Genomic DNA, 6,000 nt, shown 5'->3' with positions numbered 1-6,000 from the left:
GATGATTGTTAGTTGCAGCCCTACATTAACTACTTTCTTTATTTAAATAAGCGCTCATGAGTTTGATTTAGAGGCAGCATCTGTAAATCGTCATATAATCCTGAGCATCAATCCAGTTTAGACAGATTACGGGAAATTACCCTCTTTAAGGCTTCACGTAGGGATGGTCTATACACATGGGGGCGGGGTTAAGTGTGAGTCATGCCTTAAAGTTGAAGTTTTGTAACGTCTACTTGTACAGGAGCAGCTCCATACATTTTATAAGTTGAGCACCTCGTTTCATCGTTGTTAAGTCAAGTCTTTGGACTGCTGCTTCGCCTTAGTAAGATTATCGTTACATATTTGAGAAGCCTGTCAATTAACGTTGTTAATGTTGTCATCACTGGCACTGCCGTTTGCACCAGTCCTTTCAGGTTGCACCAGGGATCCATCATGCGTGCATGCCTTCAGTTTTATATCACTGAATATTGTATGTTACTGAGAGATGTTGTAACAGCAGAGGGGGCTCTTAGCCTTGTATAAAGAGGGAGACAGAGAGCGCCGGGTGTGTTTTTCAGGGCGGAAGTTGGTCCATCTGATGCAGCGTTCAGGCCAGACAGCAGGCCGCATTCCACACCGGTGCAAATGTTGGCTGATGTTTATAAGACATCCTTGTAAATGTGTGCCGGACATTTCCACATTATAAGTGTTAGATTTGTGGGTATTGATGAAATAATGTGCGATACTCACAATCCTGCTCTGAAATACAGGCCCTGATTACAGCCCTACATGGCAACAAAGGCTCGGTCATACAAAACATACATTTTAATAACTGCATCAGTGTGTGTTGATGGGAGACAAAATGTTTAATATTTTAAGTCTTCACATTCATGTTTAATGTTTATGATTTAAACCATTGTCATCATGGCTGCAAGAAAACTGGCGAACAAACAAAAGCCCAAATCCTGTTTTACTACGGATCTAGTTTGATGGTCTATTCTGATGGTCCTGAGCCACGGGCAGTCGGCTGTGCCAAAATTGTTTTGTTATCCAGTCCATCAGTAGCAGAGCTCTGAAGTGTACCCTCACCCTATCAGGTTCCCTCACCTTTAAGTTTCTCAGCAGGGTTCTCTGTTCTGTTTCCTCCATTTCTTTGCCCTTTTTGATCTATTCACAGCAAATGTTTGTAGGACAAATTGTGTTGAAAGTCTGTTTCTTTTTGGTTCACTCCCATGCAAGTTTTCATGTTCTTGTTTGATTTTTTGGGGGCTGCCAGTGGGAGCTGTAATCATAATCTACCTGTCATCCAGTGTTGTGCTTGAGTCTGACAGCAGAGATTACAAATATCAGTGTCTGTTGGTGGAAATAGCTCCAGAATGTTTAGGTTTCAGTAATTCTGAGGTCTGATCCCATATTATCGTGGCTGCACATTTGAAGTCTTGTTGGTGGTTGCGGTTCAGTTTGTCCTGAAAGAAGAGCTTCAGAGTCTGTGGGCTGATAAGAAGCAGCCAGCTGGGCCAACAGCAGCTGCAGGGATGATCCGCTCTTTACTCAGACACATATCAAACCTCTGAGTGTTTCCTGCTGTGTGTATGTACAGCTGAGAGCTCCCACCTCCATGATGAAGGGGGCTGCACTCAGAGCTGCTGTGGGCCAGTGGGCGCTCAGGGAGAGCTGGCCCACGTTAAAGTGTCACACAATACCAAGAACATTTAGCTGTACAGATTTTTACAATACCTGAACATGTGGAAATGATCACTGTAACGAATGTTTTCAGCCAGATACTGAATGTGGGACAATTATGTTTTACTATACATATGTAGTTGTTTAAGTATTGTATTCATATGATGTCATACTGCGAGCGTCTTGGCTCAGTTATATCTTATAACCAGATCAAAAGGTTGACCTTTAACCCTTCAGTCACGGCACTCCAGCCAGCAGGCAGTGTCAAGTTGTTTACCGTCGTTAAACCAAACTGTTGACCTCCTTTATGGTTTTTAATATTTGATTTTGGTTGTATAAGCAAGGCTCAGGATCAGCTGGAAGACTTTCAGCCACTATAAAATATCCTCACAGTTGTTAATGAGCAGGAGTGGGCAGTTTCAATGCTGAAGAGCTATTAAAAATGGACACAGACAGCAGCTGTGGTAATAATACTTTTTTTTTTTGTTAGAGGACACCTCAGGGTGTATTATGGTTCCTACATCATGGTCACGACCTCAGGCAATAAGAGAACTGATAACATCAGGTTGTTAGTTTCACTGTTTTGTTTGTGTTTGGTTTATGAGGTCTGTTTCAGTGTTTGAGGAACAGTTAAACTGTTGATTTAGCTTCATAATCAGATGAAATAAGCATTTAATTCCTCTTTATTATTTAGTCTGATTGTGTGGAAAGTATTAATCCTCCATTACTTTGTGTCATTTTGTATCGTGATAATAATAATATACTGTGTTGTGATGTTGTGCTATTCCTGGAGAATCAAATCCAGAACTACTAATTATTAGGGCTTTTCCAAATATCCGTCTTTGGGCATTGAAACTGTAGTGAGAAATTTCCACGATTAAATGAAGCGGGGGTTGTTATAACAAGAAACGAGGCCATAGGTCAGACTTTTTAGAAACATTAATTACTAGTTGATGCACCTAAAACTATGTGACAGTTAGCCATTTTGTTAGCATGAAGATCTCAGTATTAGTTATTGTAGCTAGAAAAAAGAAAACTTTGCAAGATGGCTGAGCTGTACTTGAGCCCCGTCTCCACCAAACCCTTTCAGTCCAGCACCTTTGGAACCAGCAGTAACCCTTCAGACATGGTACCTAGACCCTCGGTGTGTTCAGACAGTCCTCTTAAATGTGGGCGGGGTTGTTGTCACTCACTGCTCCGTCCAGCACTCGCTGTATTTCCTCATCAGCGGTGACACAGATGGAAGTCTGCACCTGGTTTATCGTCCACAGAACGAGGCTGCACGCCCACATTTTCACAACAAAATAGAACAGGCTGCAGTGAGAGTCTCTCTCCATGGGATATTTAAAAATAGCAGCTTTGTGCATTTAGTCCTTCTCAGGCAAGCTCAGGGGTTTAGTGTTGCTGTAGCCCACAGGAAGTGAGGATTAGAATATATGACCTTCACATAATCCGCTCCAAATTAATCTATATTTTTAAAGTCATTACTAAAAGTGTGTGTCATATAAAAACTAAAGTGATGGTCAAAGTTGTCACAGTGAAATTTAAGGTGTGCTGATGGATTCACGTCATCAACTCATGCATTGAGTAACATTACAAGTTAACGTTCCACCTTAAAAGTTGCCGGCAGTCGGCCCAGTGAATGAAGTTATTTTTTTCTCTTTCATTTTATAGTTGTAGTTTACTGATGTATGAACAGAGGTTACATAAAACCAGAGTGAGCGTCCTCTACTGACCAATCAGACTGCAGGGTTTCTAGCTCCACCTTTTAGTACCAGATCTGTGTGCTAGGTACCCCAACAGAGGGGGGACCAAACATGGGGACGCTTCTGTTGGTACCATCCACAACTTTCACTGTGGAAACAGAAAAAAAGTGTACCGAACTGAACTGAACTTAAATGCTCGGTGGAAACGGGGCTCATGGTGGCGGATGTGAAAACACAAATGACCCTTTTCAGTGTCAGTGTATAATTTGTCCATTGCAGGCTACTGTAGGAAAACATGACAGACTCTGTGGAAGAGGACCAGCTCTGTATTTAGATAAAACGGTTCATTGTGAGGTCACAACTCAACAGCTCTTATGTTCAGATGATTAAAGACTAATGAAAACATAGTTATGAATATAATCTTCAATGTTTGCCCCTAAATCCTTTAACTGAACTTTTAAAACAATGTCTATTATGAACAAATATTTGATTCAGAAACCTCAGCTTTAACTGCTGTGAGCTTCAGGATGGACTTTACATGAATTATCTCTATGAATTTATATGACTGGAAGCTGAATATGACATGCTCATAAAACAGTGGTCATTTTCTTTAAGTATTTCCTCACAAACAAAATGATCTCCCTTTATTGGCATAAAATGCACCATAATTGGAAAAAGCTGGACAGAGTTCAGGACCTGAAGGAGGGGGAAGTTTGCTGCTGTTTGTTCCTGGCGGGGGTGATTCAGGATGACCGGGTTCCTCCTCCAGTCTCACAGCGAGTTACATGGAAGCATATTTGGATTGTTATGACTGTAACAGAAGTGACTCAAAGCTGAAACAGAAAACAGCCAGCAGTGGCCAGTCACTGTTGAGGGTTTAATATTTTTAGTCTAATAACTGGACGACTACGGAGCCTATCAGGTGTCATGGAGGTGTCAGACTATTATATCTCGAATTACTAATTTGAGCTCTTGAGTTAATAAAATCTTCTCGATTGAAAATTTAATGCGCATTGTAGGAATTAAGCCTATTACTTGCAGCCACATGGATGGACGAATTCATGCTCTCAAATTAATACTTTGTGCCCACAAATTAAAACAGAAATAAAACAACTGATGACATTTTAACGTGTTGTTATGTCTAAGTATCGGCGATGGCCGGAGAATTATGTTTTCAGGAAGTCTGTTCGTACATCTGTCCGTAAGTCCGTCTGTCCCATTCTCGTGAATGCGATATCTCAAGAACGCCTTGAGGGATTTTTTTTTTTAATTTGGCACAACTGTCCACTTGGACTCAAGGATGAACTGATTACATTTTGGTGGTTGGACGTCAGAGGTCAAGGTCACTATGACTTCATCTATCTTATTCTTGTGAGCGATATCTCAAGAACAACATGAGGGAATTTCCTCACATTTGGTACACACATCCATTTGGACTTAGTGATGAAGTGATTAGAATTTGGTGGTCAAAGATCAAAGGTCAAGGTCATAGTGACCTTGTGTCTGTTACATTCTCATGAATGCAATATCTCAAGAACAACTTGAGGGAATATCTTCAAATTTGGTACACACATCCACTTTGACTCAGTGATGAACTGAATTTGGTGGCCGAAGGTCAAACGTCAAGGTCACTGTGACCTTACCAACCATGTTTTTGGCCACTGGTTATGACATAATTTTACAAAAATGTTTAATAGGATATAATGAAGTAATGACATTTTATATATACTAGTCCATACCTATTGAGTGCACAGTTAACCATGTACAGTTTCACATGGTGTGTGTTTGGGATACAGGTCATAGGAAATTGCAGATTAAATAGTCAACTGAACCCATTAAGAAGAGCAATGTATTCAGACAGAGTTTTTGTGAATTTGATAGTACGATTGCTTTATTGAAAGTACAGTAGTACCATTGCCAATAGTGGGATAGTTAGTGGGCTAAAACTGTACATTAGTAGTTGAGGTAGCACGTTGAAAGGCAGATAGTTAAAGTCATTGCCTTATAGAAGCTCAGTTTCAATAAGTTTTCCAACTTTTGCCGAGAGGGAACTTTAGATATTGGTCCCTAGATTATGTTCACCCAGTTTCATGCAGATCGCTCAAACTTCCTAGGAAGAGATCCATTTGAAGTGTTTTTCAAAAAAGTCAAAATGGTGGAAAATCTATATAAGCGGAAGTTATGGGTTCTTGAGGCAAATGTGTTCCTCATGAGGAGAGGCATCTCTGTGCAAAGTTTCATGTCTCTACAACAAGATGGTGTGTGAAGCATCCATGTTTTCACAGACATGGATGAAAACTTTAACTGTACCTCGATTGGTGCATGAAGGCATACAACTGCAAGGCGGTGGTTCTGATGCTATTAAAGGTTTGTTTACATCAGTGATGTCTGTGAACATAGTAGAAAACTAGACCTGGATTTTTCTTTATTATTAAATTAAGAATTTCACCTACAAGACAAACTCTTTATATATTTCAAAATAACTTTATTTTAATGTTCCAGAAATTACTGACTGAACCACAGTTTGTTGTTTGGAAATATTAAATATTATTTCCCACGTTAGGTTCTCTGTTATAATGTTTTACTGTTAATGATTTGACCGCCACACACACTGAGGTGACACTTTAACACA

Source organism: Epinephelus lanceolatus, chromosome 10, assembly GCF_041903045.1.
Source record: "Epinephelus lanceolatus isolate andai-2023 chromosome 10, ASM4190304v1, whole genome shotgun sequence".
NCBI lineage: Eukaryota > Metazoa > Chordata > Actinopteri > Perciformes > Serranidae > Epinephelus > Epinephelus lanceolatus.
Note: the sequence above shows the minus strand (reverse complement) of the source record.